Source organism: Aptenodytes forsteri, unplaced genomic scaffold, assembly GCF_000699145.1.
Source record: "Aptenodytes forsteri isolate BGI_AS27 unplaced genomic scaffold, ASM69914v1 Scaffold119, whole genome shotgun sequence".
Classification (NCBI taxonomy): Eukaryota; Metazoa; Chordata; class Aves; order Sphenisciformes; family Spheniscidae; genus Aptenodytes; species Aptenodytes forsteri.
Genome location: NW_008796165.1, coordinates 1,202,516 through 1,218,486, shown reverse-complemented (window position 1 = coordinate 1,218,486; position 15,971 = coordinate 1,202,516).

Genomic DNA, 15,971 nt, shown 5'->3' with positions numbered 1-15,971 from the left:
ACACCTCCAATACTGTGTTCAGTTTTGGGCCCCTCGCTACAAGAAGGACATCAAGGTGCTGGAGCGTGTCTAGAGAAGGGCAACGAAGCTGGTGGAGGGTCTGGAGAACAAGTCTTCTGATGAGCAGTTGAGGGAACTGGGGTTGTTCAGCCTGGAGAAAAGGAGGCTGAGGGGAGACCTCATCGCTCCTACAACTACCTGAAAGGAGGTTGTAGCGAGGTGGGTGTCGGTCTTTTCTCAACCTCAATGATTCTATGATTCTAAGAGTTGATATAAAGTGAGGTGTTTCAAATTTTTATTTTTTGAAGTTTTGCAATGAATGCAAATATTAAAATGTCAACATTTGTTCTCTCTTAGAGTGAAGGGAAACTTTTTCTAGCATCACCAGCTCCTGTGGATGGGCCATTCCACTCTGCCCTGAGGCCTCCTGGTGCTCCCGTAAACTGCTGGAGGTCAACAGAGTTTCCTCAGCAGCTCTCACCCCTTCTCCAGTGTTAATATCCTTTCACTCCATACCAGATCAGGGGGCACTGTGTGTGTGTGGGCCCTAAGAAACACTCTGATGCTTGGCTATTATTTCATCCTGCCCAAGCCAGCAATGCATATTTGCACTTAGCCATACCGTTCCTCTAATATACCTCTGAGTTTGTGAAAAATTCAAAACTTTGAGGCTTCAGAATGATACAAATAGGTAATTTCCTTTTAATTCCTCCTCATCTACTCCTCCACAAACATCAAAAGTGTCCAGCTCCCATAGCCTCTTAAGATAAAAAGTATTATTGACCTTTCTGTAATCTCTAGATTCCTTCTTCCTCTCTTTTCTCTTGGAGGTTTTCTGGCTTTTAGACTTACCAAGTAGCTTACCAAAACAAACACTGCATGAATGCTGAGAGAACATCATCTGATTAAATATTGGATGTTAATTGTAGCCGTATTTTATTTCTATTTTCAAACAGTAGAACAGAATAAGCTCCATTAAAAGTTTGACCTTTGAAAGCCACAATACTTGACTTATCTTGAGAGAACACTTCCTCCGTAGCAAGGCCCGTTTGCCTCTGCACGATGCTGTCTGCTCTGAGCAACAAAATAGGTTGCTCTGAGCATTTTAAGCACAATTCAAATAAAAAACATCTTAAACTCTGCAATGCTTAGTCACATTTTGAAGTAGCTTTCTCAAATATTCTGAAGAACTTCAGCCAGTCAACTGTTCAGAATAATTTACGTAATTGAAAGTCTTAAACTGAGCTGGTAGGTGCCAAATGCTCTGTTAAAACACTTAGTAAGAGAAACAAGGTCTATACTGCTGACCATCATCGGGGAGCGACTTAGTTGTGCTCCAGATTTAAAAAAAAAATTTAAGTCCAAGATGAACAGTTTACAGTAAGGTACACTAAGAACCATGGGTTAAATCAACACAGGGTTTGTTAAACTTCATTGTTCTTTGGCTTCACAGTCTCTGCTTTCTTCCAAAACTGAAAGCTGAAATACTGAGGAACTGGCTGAAGGCAGAATACCTCCACAGCCTGCTCCGAAAACTTACACAAACATCCTCTCATGAAGTTTTAGGCTTTTAATCTCAGTCTACACACTTCTGAAGGTTTTGATATGACCTGTGTGGTCTATAACTAATTTATACTCATTATACTTCTACTGTCAGTTTACCTGAGCAGTGGTAAGGAAAATAACATGCTGTATCACTGCAGAGATCTTGCCAATTAAATGCAGAGAGCACTTCAGTATCTGTATACACAACTGTACTGTTGAACTGAAAGTACATGGAAACTGTTAGGAATATGCCATGCTGCCTGTATGTACCATTACTCTGTAAAATACTTCAATATTGCAATAATATCTGCCAGCTGCAACTCACTGTGCTTCACATCAAATCAAATGACATACGTGTGTGGAGCCAGGACCAGTGTCAGCTATTATGTGGCAGTTTTTCCTAAGGGGACATGCTGACAGACAATCAAAACTTTTCTTTAATATTTCTTATTGTGTTTCTGCTAGTGAGACTACCTGTCATGTAGCAATCATTCTTTGCTTGTGACAGAGAAATAAAAACAGAAAACAAAAGAACTTGGATATCCATCTCAAGTGTTTGGATTTGATGAAGTTTGTTCACGTTTGGGTTAGGCTTTGAACAGCAGGATGTCATGGTGTGGTCGCAGACTTAGGTTAGTCATTTTGGGGAATGTCAGATACCCTTAGCTGAAAATCCAAGACTTCCTTGCAAAAACCTGGCTCTTCATATACACACTAACTCTCCTAACACATCACACTGACTATGGTGGAAGGGTGTCACAGATGGAAATGTTCAGCCTGGATGGGCTGAGCATGCAAAATCTGGATTTTATTTGAACTACCATTGCAGGGCAGTGAAATGTGATAACAAATACTTGTCATACCACATTGGTCAAAGTCTCAGCTTCTCTGTTATAACAGCAAAAGAAAAAGCAAACAAGCAAACAAAACTCCCAAGCTCAAAGGAATCCTTCCCAAACTGTAAGTGTGCTTGTACCATGTTGTGGTACAGAGGACTTAGTGCTACTATGTCAGCATTACAGACCGACTGCCTTTGTCCTCAGCACTGGCTAGGGTAAACTTTATATCATTAAACTGATGAATTTTCCTTTGTGTAAAGAATTTTGGTCACGGTTGGAATCAGGAATTTTGTAGTTTGAGAACCTCAGATCTATCCTCTATGCTCTAACAAAATATAATTTTCCCTGCAGATTCTGCTATGCAATTGACTTGTTTTTACCAGAACTGCTAACATTTATATTACTTTAAACCAAAGTATTTTCAAATCAAAACCACAAAGGTAACTGTCCAATATGGCCTACATGTTACACTGGATAATTAATCTCTTTCTAGTTCATACGGTGAAATCACCTATTCTTGGCCAGTGTTTCATTGCCTGTGCCAGTGTTTCATTGCCTGTGCCTCAAACATTTTTCCGCCTCGTTCCCCTACACATCTCTCTATACATCCATTCTTTGCTGTCTCTACTTTGACTCTATATTTCCTCTTTCAGTTTTCCAACGTTATCCACATTTTGCTTCTCTCGGCCAATGTTTTCCACCCAAAAAATGGGTCCTAGTGCTTGTTCCTTTCTATGCACCATAATCTTGATCAACGGTAGCACCTTCCTTTGCTCAGGATTGCCAGGGAGACAGCTGGGAAGAACAGACCCTTTGAAACTGCCGTACAAAAGACTAAAAGAAAGAAAAGCAGTACAGGTGGGAGCAGCAAACGGGGCTCACACCCCGGGTTGGGAATGCAGGTGGGCAGATAATGCTTGCTCTAAGAAGCTGGAAACAATGAAACCGATGGACGGGAGGATTAGGCTGGATGAGTAGAAAGCAAGGGCAAAGCCTTAGATTCGTGGAGGGCACTACACAAAAATGGAGAGAAGAAAAAATACATCAAAGGGTTCAAGTAAGCAGTAAGACATTTTAAGATTAAGCTTTACTGATCCTAACCTCTAAACTTTTGGAGGTTCACCCATCACTAATCTTGTCCCCCTTCATTTATGAGAAAACATGACCAAATATAATCAGTTACAGGATTCTGGGATACGGTTATATCAAATTATAACTCCTGTAACAAGATGCAGTGCAGCGGCATGGCCTGCATTTCTGCTGTAGTAGCAGTCAGCTTTTTCCCTTAGATGTCACATCTTACTATAATTTACTATCTGGAAGACTTGTAATTAAAACCATATGCTTCACTTTTTTTGTGCACATAAGGGGTTCCACATTTCTACAAACTTTGCCAATTGTAAACTCATCTCTCTCTCTCCACTAACCTGTGGCCCAACTGCGTGTAATAAGAGTAATTTGGAGAATGATATTTGGTTACACTCTATTGCTGTAAATTGCTGCTTTCCTCTAATGGCCTGAAAAGTACAGAGCTAAACCAGTTAATCTGAAATAAGCTAAAACTGAAAGTCACATTTTAGGAACAGGCGACTATATTCTTTAATTAATGCAACATCACTTTGCAGTAACTTATTTTTCTTTTCTAACAAGGGTACATTTTAGGACAGATACTGATCTCTTTGGTGATGCAGAGCGGATGTAAACCTGTCACACCTGAGAAACTTTGATACAGAGAAATCCCTATTGGGAACAATACTGACATACCTGGCTGCATGCCACCCTCCTGCCCACAGGTACATCATATGCAGAATTGCTACTGGAGTAGACCAAAGATGTATCCAAAATATTACTGCATTTTGGCTGTTGTCAGCTACCCTCATCAGTGCCCATACCCATCCCAGCCCTGAGCAGCCTCAGGGACAGGCGGTGCAGAAGTGATGGGTACAGCCCTGACCCCCTAAGCACTGGGACCAGAACCAGCTCTTCATAGCCTTTATGTTAAAAAGGCACGAAACCCCTCAGAAGGGGCCATACTTTATCGGCCATTCATTGGACTGTACCCATAATTTGGGCATTTTTTCCATGTTAAATGGCAGCCCAGATAGCTGAATTTTTGGCTGGCTTCTGGTCACCTGCAGAACTGTTCATGTTCTGGCATTGTGGCTTTGCATCCTATCCCTGTAACAGGAGCAGAGAGCTGCCAGACAGGGCGGTGCAGGACATAGATATTGCAGGAATGAAAGCTAGACACCACGATTCAACACATTTTGATTCATTGCTGTGGCTAACTGCATCTCTCATCTTCGGACAGCTTTCTCCCAGATCTCTTGATAAAGACAAGGCCACACAACATAGATTTTTACCATGCTGTCTGTCTCAATCCCTCTCATCAACAGATACATGAGATGATAGCCCTACAAATATCACAGCTAAACCTTCCGGTTAGTGCATGAGGGTCAATTGTTCAGTTAATGTAACCAAACTCCATTGACTTCAGTGGAAAGACACCCATATATCAGTGGAGAATCTTTTCCCTTCTAGCTTTTTCCCTTCTCCCTGTCCAAAAATCCCTAAACCCACACACAAACAGGACGATTTTTCAAGAAGGTGCTGTTCAAAAGTATATTTACTGGAAATATTCTTGTTTTGAAGAGATTTTAAACGTCAGCATTACTGCTCATCTATTCATATCATTACTGAACTTTCATGCACAAATGCAAGATGCTTTAGAAGAAAACATTACTTCTCCCTTACTTTCTGTTTTCTTTATTTCACCACAGCACCCACTCCTACTGCATCCTACTCCTTTTTCCCCTCAGTACCAAGGGCCTATTAATGTGGCTTTAATCATTCACTAGGGGGAAGACAACATCATGGGGTTTTCTGTCCTCAAGTCATACTGTGGGTTTAATGGATATTTCTACTAAACTGTTGGATCTATAGAAATCAGTCAACTAAATACTTCTTATGTGTCATCCTAAGAAAATTCTCTACCTTGAAACACTAAGATTCACTTTATCTACAATTTATAGTTTTAGCTTGCTCATTCATTTTAAGCAAGGAAAAAACCCACCAACAAATTGGAGGGACAAAACCAGTGTTTAAGTTCCATGAAGTGCTTTAGCAAAAAAATTGTTGGAAGAAAAATTAAGGAGTGTAAAATCACTGCATTGTCAGATTAATTTAAGAAATACTGATTTTTCACTTTGAAAATATCATTTTTATTGCTTAAAAAAGGTTTCAAATTAAAACTTTAAAGGTAAAATGCAAAAGCATGTAACAAAATGCCAAAAAAACCCTAAACATTCTTTCTGTGGGAAGGAAAGATTTTTCTCTCTTACTCCTGTCCTACAACCCCTAAAAGAGAAAATCTAGTTTTGTTTTCACCAAGACATTCCCCCCCTTCCCCAGCTTTATCTGATATGGCTGTATTTACTCCGCACTACTTTTAAAATACCTCCAAGAGTCATGGTTAATGCTGACACAAGGCATGAGCTAACCTGCGATGGCATTTGTATGACAGCTGAATTTGCATGAGTGATGAACAAGGACAACTGGAAAAAACACAATTACCAGTACAGAGAAAAATCATAATGTGACCATGTAAAACCGTAAAATGAAAAGTGGTTTTACAGCCACTTTTTGAGTAAGAAAAGAGATTAAGTAAAGAAAGCGTATTAAAAAATTTTGTCTTTCAGGGTGAAATGTGCTTAGCAGCACTACCCTTCATAACTCCAAACAAAACTGTTCCTGTCTGTCATTCCTTATCACACATCATCTTCTGCCTGACTGGGAGGAGCTGACTGCTAAAGGGCAGCGACCAGTCAGCAGGGTTTTTCTGTAGACAATAGAAAACAGCATATATATACATATACATGTATATACATATATACATGTATAAAATGTGTATATACACACAAACACAAATGGTGCATTATCATAGGTAACTGTATTTGATCCACATTTAGTATCTGTCTGCCCAGATCCCAGTAATGATAATCCACAGTTTATGATAAAAATTCAGGTACTGCTCTGAAATTATAACCCACTGCAACCACGTGTTTTGTCCTGAACAGAGCATGAATTCAGACAGAAATTACTGTGAAATATGGTGCTATTTTGGGGGATATTCCCTACAGAAAACTTTCTGCATTGTGTGGGGTAAACGTTTACGCAGAGCATTACTGCTGATGGACATTGACTCTCATCAGCCATGCCAGAACCTGGAAACCTGTTATCCTCCTTGCTTTAGTGAAAAGATAATATACCTTGATGTGTTTCAGAGAGCTTTGCTGAAGCACCCTGCACTCCAATCTCACAAAAAATGATGTACTAACCTGTCTTGCACAACAGCAGATGACCTTTGCCAGGAGAGTGTCACCTCTGAAACGGCTTTTAAGTGTGATGACAGCAGTTTGCCATTTTTAAGAGCACAGCATCTCGAGCCCATTATGGTAAGAGCCAGCTGTGAGGTTAGACTATCTTGCTGGATTTTTTTTCCCCTTCCTTCTCAATGAATCTGCACAAAGTGCCCCAAAATGAAGACATCACCCCAAAAAGGGAAGGCTGAGCAGCAGATCAAGAAATAGGCTTCTATAAGTCTCCAGACAAAAAGTTTTTGCCCTCATCTTTGCCTTTTTTAATCTCTCTTGTATAGTAATGGTCGTACCATATATTTGGCTGCATTTTTAAATTATAACAAGAGAAGTCCAGGTTACAATTTCAGTGAACTAATCCGATGACAGTTAGGTCCCTTTTTTCTCCTGGATATTCATCTTACATTGGATTGCAGTTTCAGACCTGCATTCAGATGGGAACAGCAACAGTATTTTAAAGTTATTGATTCAAAAGATGGCAAGGGAGAAATTTTGGGTTGTTATGCTGAAAGCACTGGAAAGAAGAGACCTGCCACAAGGAAAAGGATAATCTTGTGCTTTAGAGGGACTGGAGCCTGCGAAAGTCATGCACCAGGTGAGCAAAAACCGTAGCCAGAGACATCACCTACAACTGTGCCATTAAAGGTGTCATTGCAGAATGAGGATCTGTCTTAATCCTGGAAGTTTTGGAGAACTGGAAATATGCAGACACAGGTGTACAATCAAGAGTCTTTAAAGCAGCTGTTGACTCATTTGTGCAATTTAAGTTGTCTTACATGTCACAATATGTACCCAGCCATGTAGTACTTAGAGTGTGGCACTGAACGTATCATGTGCTTGATGTTGCATAGAGGGTCTTAAAATTACTTGGCTAATACAAAGTCAAAACAGTCAGCTTGGTTAAGGAGCCTCAAGAAAGTAACCCTCAGAGGTACTGAGACTTAATTACATACTCTTAACAACATATCGGAGATATAATGTGCTCCTTCAGGGGAGAGCAGATGGTGGGTTCCTTTCTTTTTTTGGAGCAGACACCTGGGATCGCCACAACATGTGTGGCTGCCACCCACACCTTCCCCTGAGCAATCTTACCTCTGGACTTGGCAATTACATTGCATTTTACATCCCCCTGAGGATTGTGTTAGTACTTTTATTGTATTAGATGCTATTCATATATGCAGAGAAGGGACAAAGACAACACAAGACCTAAGCCCCCATAAAGACATATAGCCACAATACTGCACTGCCATAGTTCAATGCGCTAAGCTCTTAAAAAGGATGGGAAAGAGCTCATTAGAGAGCAGGACTCAGCTCTGTGCCTTGAAATACATCAAAAAGCTATATGTTTATTAGTTTGGAATAAAAGTGTCTTAAAATAGACAAAGTATCAACATCAGAAGATTATGTGTATTATTTGAGCAGTAAATATTTCAAACAACATAAACCTCATTACAAATATCAATCAGTGGCTATATGACAACACTTGTCATTTTGCATCAAATGCTATAAATTTTCACTTGCTATCAATAAATGTAATTTGTTACAAAACTGCATTATCTTACCATGCTTAAATTAATTATATTAAAAATATTTAGAGCAAGTATTTGTCATATTTGTTGCTTTATGACAGACTAGGAGTCACATTAGGTAGACACTGGTTGTGATTGTGTTGAACATGATATTTTCAGGCTTCTTAAAAGCCCAAAGCACCTAGAGGGCCAGAAAAGTGAAACCCACACCCCCCACGCTTCCCCCCCCAACTCTCTGTCCCTCCCCTAGATAATTTCACAAACAGTAGGGGTGAAAGGAGTTTAAAGGGGCTTAAAATGCCTAGAAAGAGAAGATATGAGGAAGAAACAGATAGGTTTGTAGTGGCTTGGGCAACTGGTAAGCAGCTGCCCGAGTGCCGACCCAGCACGATTTCAATGCGCAAGGCCCAACAGGATTGTTCTGCTGCCTGAGAGTCATTCATACATCAAGCTTTATACTACCCAAAGCATCTCTTGTATCACCACGATTGCTTTTTCATGATGGAGAAACACTAACAGCCCATTACACTAAACATCAATTTCTTTGGCTTCTGCTGTAGAAATTTTGGCACAGCAACATGTCTGGGTTCAGAAGGGGTCAGACTACATAGAAATCACACAGTGGACTATGGTCACTAAGGGAAACTCCCCCCAAAATTGTTCGCATTAACACCATCTTAAATCCAGTGTTAAGATTTCCTGCACTCCTGAACAGCAACTTTTATTCACACACTTCAGAATGAATCAGCGGCAAGTGCAGGAGATGGCACAAATGTGTGCTTTGTTGTAGTTATGCAACAGAGACATTTCACAATTAATTATTCTGAAAAGATAAACTTCCAAAAACTGCCTAGAGAAATCCAGCGTCGAAAACAACATTTAAATACTAAATCTGGGAAAGCACCCAGAAAGTTGAGAGCACATATACATCAATTATTTTTGTTGTTTTGATGTTTATGCTTTGGTATCTGAAACAAGAGTAAAAGTTCCCTGTATGAAACAGAAAAGCATATAGATAGAATCCAAATGAAGCTAACTTGAGTCTTTGCAATTGTAATTGTATCTTTGTAATTGTTCTTACATTACAATGGAAAACGAGATGCATCCGTGCTATTCTGACCTGTTCTTGTGGTACTTGCTGGATAAAAAATTAGGTTACAAATGGCCACTTCTGGCACAGCAGAAGAAACAGTCACACAACTTTGGTTGAGGTAGCGATCGTTATACTCTAGAAGTAGCTTAGGCTTCCAAAAGAGCAAAAGTTTGAAGAGACTGTTTTGGTATCTAAAATAAAGCGTTTTGAGAGGAGCTAGGTTTCTGGAGATGGATGTTCTGTATTTTCCATAAATCAGCTCCATTTAATAGGTCTTAAGTAAATATTGCAAAAACAAGGCACTTTTATAGATTGCTATTGTGAATGAAAGAGGTTATACTAAGCATATGTGTCCAAGCATAAGTTTACTGTAAATTTATCCCATCTTAATAAATATAGAGGATTTTAGGCCACCATAAGAGCAAGAGCAACATTTTTGCTTTCTCAGGTATCTTATCAGGGAATACTTACCTTTCCATCAGAGTCATAATTGCACGCTAGTAGATATACTAAATGTATGCTCCCAGGAAGGATTACCAAGTAAGCATTTACTATTAATGTTGCTGATAAAACATGGCTAAATTATTTTATAGCAGAAGAAACACCTGGGGGCAGGGGGAGAAAACTGCTTTTTAAGTCTCCCATGGCACCTTAATTTGGCTTATTTAAGTCAAGTGAAGTGCTGACTGGTGATAGAAAGGGAATTTTGATGAAGCGCTCAAGATCTATTTACTGTCCTCTCTTGCACTGGGGACAACAGAATTACTCACAGAAAATGAACTGTCAAGAGTATGAGTAGCAGTAGTATAAGACCTGGAATATTTTGTAAATAAATAAAATAAATACATCATTCAGCTTGGTAAACATTAACTGCCTGTTTCTACACTTCCCATCTGTATTATCTCATTCTAAACAGAGATGAGCATTGTCCTTTGGTGTCTAGAGAGTCTGGATGCAAGTATCTTAATTCCTTTGTGCAGCAAGATGTTGTTCACATTTAAACAGTTAATGTTCCTTCTTATGTCCCTTTGGGAAGTTCAGCACTGACATCAGAGTTTCTTTGATGGTAATCTGCAGTTCATGCCTTATGCTCACATATGTACATCATACGCATACATACAACCTTATCACCAGTTCTGAACAAATTAGCTCAACCCGAATATATCCAATTTTCATTGAATACATCCCTCTCAAGAGGTCATAGGAGCCAGATTCTCATTCTGGATAGAAAGTTAGTAAGTGAACTTATTTAAATCCTATTCAGCATAAGTAAAGACATCAGGATCAGGCCTTGCATATTTAAAAAGACTTAATGATTTAAATCTACATTTTCAGCATGAAAAATGGATTAATTCGAAAGACAGGGAAAAAAGTGTAAGTAGGCTTATTTTGGCCAGAACAAAAGTAGTCACAATAGTAATGCCCGAGTTTCACCTGCACTCTGTTAGCTAAGTAACAGCAGTGGTTAGAGAAGGAGCATGGTTTAACAGCTCATCCAAAGCAAACTGGCTCGTGCAGCATCCCTCTATGATAACGCACTGGTATCTCAAGGAGTCCTGACAAAGGAGCAAGGGATGGAGAGGATACACCACAAGAGTGTCATTAAACTAAAGCCTTTCAGGAGTTAGTGTAATGCCTTCAGAGGCGTGCAGGGAAATAGCTCTCATCTCCACCATGTAAACCTGCATGAAATAGAGTAGCCTGTACTACCTTTGTGCTGGTTGCTGCCAGCAATGAAGGGATCTGATAGCCAGTGACAAGTGTTCAAAACTCAGTAAGGCTACCTCAGGAAGATGGTCTTAATATTGACAAGATGTTCAAAACAAACAAAAAACCCAATGCATTTGCTGATCTTTCTCATATTGTTGGATGCCTTAAATATCATTGTAGCTTATCAATTTACTATATACCTTACAAGTACAGAGAGATAGTGAGATCTTCATGGAAGAAAAAAAAAAACCCTCATCTATTTAGGAACCTAATTCCTGCAGCTTATAGCCTGAAAACTGCTATAAACATACACTGAAATTAAGTGTTTTCTATGCGAGAGAGCTGTTACACAGCTGTGAGATTAGGGCCTGATGTAGTTTACCAGTCCAATACAAATTCTGTTGTCCCATATTCAAAGTCCCACATGAACTTCTGTTTAGCTACAAGTCTTTATACAACGCCAACGCCCCTAGCAAGAGGTGAGGAAGCGTTATCCCTGCTTGCCTTAGGTCCCTTCTCTTTGCACTTCTCATATGACTCAAAGAACTCAAGCTTGATCACCATTGCTGTGCTCTGTTATTGCTCCATTAGAAAGCAGTATTTCTAGTGTGCTGGATAGTTTACATCAAAGAAATTCTGCTATGGTAAAGTGTTAATAGAAGCTATCAAACTTGCCATTGAATGGCACAGATTTGGTTACACCTGTGTGATTGTTAAACATCCCTCCTTCAGACTGCCGGGAGGAGCACTTCACTGCCTTCCTGCAGTCAAAAGGGAACACGTGAAGTTGCCACCCAAAGCAATGGGCTGTGGGAGCCGCCGAGGTGGTCAGGGAGCTCCATGCTGAAACAGTGGCGGGGAGGGACACTTTGGCAGGCTGCATATGTCTGGAAGAGAAAGTAGCAAGGAGAGAAGTAGTTGAGCAAATAGTCCAGAGAGAGAGCAGAGCGACTGAGCTCTGCCTCAAAGCTTTCTGTGCCCAGGGAGGGCTGGCAACATGTTTGTTTCTGTCACGTTCAAGGAAACAGACTGTGTAAATTCCTTCCAACTAGAGACAGGTTGCACTAATACATGAGACTGCCTATATTCTCTGTTCCCCTCCTAATGCAGGCAAACCTACAAGGCTACAAACGGTGACTAATTGTTTGGGCCAAAGGGGCAAGGATATAAATGAGCTATTTCTCATTACACTGTTAGAAAATATTGATTACACAGACACAGATGGCAAACACTAGTCTACACTGAACCTATCTGGTATACATTCATTATTTTTACAAGTTCAAATTATGACTGTTTTCCCTATTGACAAACATGGGTTAAAAACATAATAAACAGAGTGAATTTGTGTTGGTATTATTAATGAATTGGCAACAACTGTCTCTGTGCCATTCATCTCTCAACAGCTGTTTATATTTTATTTTAAATCTGTAAAAATATTGCTTTGTAATCCCTTGATCTGTACAATAATTTCCTTTTGTTCTGAGCTGTTAAAGGTGTCTTTGAACTACTCAGGGGAAGAAAAAAAAGAAAAAAGACTACTCATTTGTTCCTTCAAGACAAGACCACTTTCATTATAAAAAATGAACATCATAAAAAATGAACACTAAAATCAAAGCAAAAAAACAAAGGTGGATGAACTCTGTAGTGCAATAGGATAAAAGTCAGGATGTCTGTGGAAAACTAGCAGTCATTATTGCTTTAAATTGCTTTTGATTTGTGCAAAGGAACGGACCAAGTCAGCCGCGCCTAATCTTTCTTCAGAGTTATCTTTTGCATTTATTCGCTGCTCTCCGGCTCGCTAGGAATTCTGCTCACTGTTTGTCACAGCCAGGAACATGACTGTTAAGCTCACCCCTTGTTGATAAGTAGGCGTTGTTACTTATGGATATCCTGTTGTGTTGGCCTCCTGGAGTCCTGAATTTTCTTATTGTTCAAGCCACAGTGATTTCAGGGCAGCGCTCTTTGAGAAATACAATGTCTAGTTGAAAATTTGTCAATATGGGTTCTAAAAATAGCTGAGGTATGAGCAAGTACAAATAACCTTCTCTCAATTTGCTTCTCTATAACAACTGTGTAACCGGAAAAAAGAAAAAATCTTTAAAAACTGGAATGAGAAGGCAGTGCCTCAGCTTGTGATTTATTGTACCGCTGAAGAGATTAGACACAATGCCCACTTTTGAAACAATGCACATAGGCAAATGATGTATTCATTACACCACTGGAAGAGCAAAATAAAACATGCCCAATGAGGAAAGTATTGTCAGGAAAGAGAATAACATCAAAAGATCTCTGGGCCAGCCAGTTCAAATCAGAATAGCTCAAATGAAGCAAAAGAAACAAACAAGATTTACAACAGCATTACTCTGTTTTCTAAAGTTACAAAATATCATAAACTTACGTTCTGGGGAGAACATGTGGCCTTAGGGGAGCTGCATAAAGGTGATTATTAAAACACCTACTTAGATTGTGGTATATTAATGCATATATTTGATTTGAACATACCTTTTGAAATTTAATGGCCACTTCTATTTATTTGTCCAAACAGGTGAGTAATATTGTATAAGCCTCACACTATTTTGCACTCAGAGAATTCCATGAATACCAAATTTACCAAATTATGCTTTTTAAATAATAATAATTTAAAAAAGCAACCAGACCCCTTTTATAGCTTGATATCCTCTTTATTACCCTGCTCTGTGAAGTGACATTCAAGAGAAGGCAGGAGAGAGAGAGAGACAGATAGAGTAATCTAAAAGGGACAAAAGAAAACCAAGAAGCATTGTTGAGGGAAAAAGGGAAAGAAATATGAGAGGCTCTGATCTAAACAAAAACAGAGAAAAAGACTTGGAAAGAATTTCAGCAAAGAAGTATGTTTAATTGCCTACAGCCCCAGGAGAGGTAATTTATGTGCCAACAAGTTATGGAGGTTTTATGTGCCTATTAGTCTGCTATTCAATTAAAAAATGCGTACTTACCATGGCAACCTCTATGTCTCATGATACATAGGCTAATTCTAAGATATCTCTATAGAGCACCTTCTTAAAGAAACATATACCACAACACCAGCCACAGTCTAGATTTCCAGTCACTAAGAGGCAGTAAAAGCAATAGCTCATTCAAAAATTAGGAATGATAGGCTTGGGAGCAGGACTGTACTATTAGCAGCTCCATGTGGGAAACCCAGCAGCGTAATGCATGCACGCAGTGCATTGCTGCACCTTAGGGCAGCTCACCGTACGACCTTGCCAGCATTTCCCCTGCATTTCCCTTCTTGCCCACTGAGATAGTACTCTTAGGCTTTGAAACAATGCTGCTTTTCCTGTGGGATCTGTTTTGGACTGGCTCACTAATTCCTTAGGCCCCACTTCCACTGAAACCGTGTAAGCTTTCAAGCGTACCCTCCTTTATTTAAAGCCTGCCAGGACATGCACCTTCCCTTTGTTTCAGCCTTCGCTGCCTGGGAATTCCCTCTCACCAGCCCATGTCAGACTCGCTGCTCTCAGCAGGCGTTGTCCTTATCCCTCTTCCTTATTTGAGCTTCCCATAACAACAGCTATTGGCAAGGCTGATTTTCCACTCACTGGCTTACTCCTTTTCAGATAAGGAGTATCCGCTGCCAAACTTCTTGGTCAGCCGCATGCAATTAATGGATTAAAGCATTTGTCACATACACGACCTGAGGAATGAACCTTCTTCAAAAAATACATACCACCCTATCCATAATTTTTAAGTATTAAGGAGAATTTAAATACAGTCCTTATGAAAGTAAAGACAAGAAGGCATTAAAATGATAACCTACGTTTCCAATGGCTTTCTTGTCATTAATTGCTTCTCATTATCATCTTCCTCCCCTTCAATAACTACTGAAAGCATATCAGATTACTCTTCCTGTGGATGTGGAACAAGGTAGTCCTCTTTGCTTGTGTGCAGCTCACTTAGGGCTAGTGCTAGAGCACACAGAATATGAAAAAAGGAAAGTATCACCTTGTGTAAAGTTCTGGATTTGCTGAGGATTAAGCTTCAATTGCATTTCAAAGGCATTTTACTTCTTTCCTTGCTTTCCCTAATAACAAGGTAACTAGTCCTATATTAGCCACTATCTTTAAACACTCAATATTTACACTAAGGTGTTGGAGTTCCCACACTGTTTTCTGCTTATAAGCAATTCAGAGGCACATACTATGAGAAAATGGGTATCAAGTCACCAGATCAAATCCTTTGTAGTCATAAAAAATGTCACAGAAGTCTTTTTTTTTTTTTTTTTTGAAAGATTCACAACATGCCCGGTCCCATTCTTAATGGTAGGAAAATACTTGTTAGGCTTAAGGAAGCACAAGCCAGCACTGACCTGTGAGGAGCAGCTACTTTAAACACTATAACTGATGAATGTGTGGCTCCATTTGATACTTTCACCTGACACCAACAGAGCACGATGAAACGGCAGCAAACTACAATTTCAGATTTAGCCCCTTCACCTAGCCTTTGTTTTCTATAGCTGTGAGAAGGTGTAAAGGTTTACTCACATTTCTGAGGCAGAGAAGTGTCAGGCTGTAGTTCCTCACAACAGTAGCAATGAAAGCACACCCAACTCACATGGCTTATCTAAAGCTTAAGACTAGGGCAACAGACTCACTTAAATCTTCTCTGTTCTGAAAGCTTCCCCAAATTTGAACAAACGGCAAGCTGCCTTGCTTCTCTGGTAGATAGTAAGCCTCGCTGGCCACCTGACAACTTGCCACCAGAATATTAGCATCAGCTGTGAGGGACCAGCACTCACACTGGGGTGAAGATAGGCTCACCTGGTAGTTAAAAGTTTTCTTTCCCCCTTCCTCCCCTGTGCCACCCCCCCTTCCCCCCCCGCTGTTTTCCCCCGCATCAG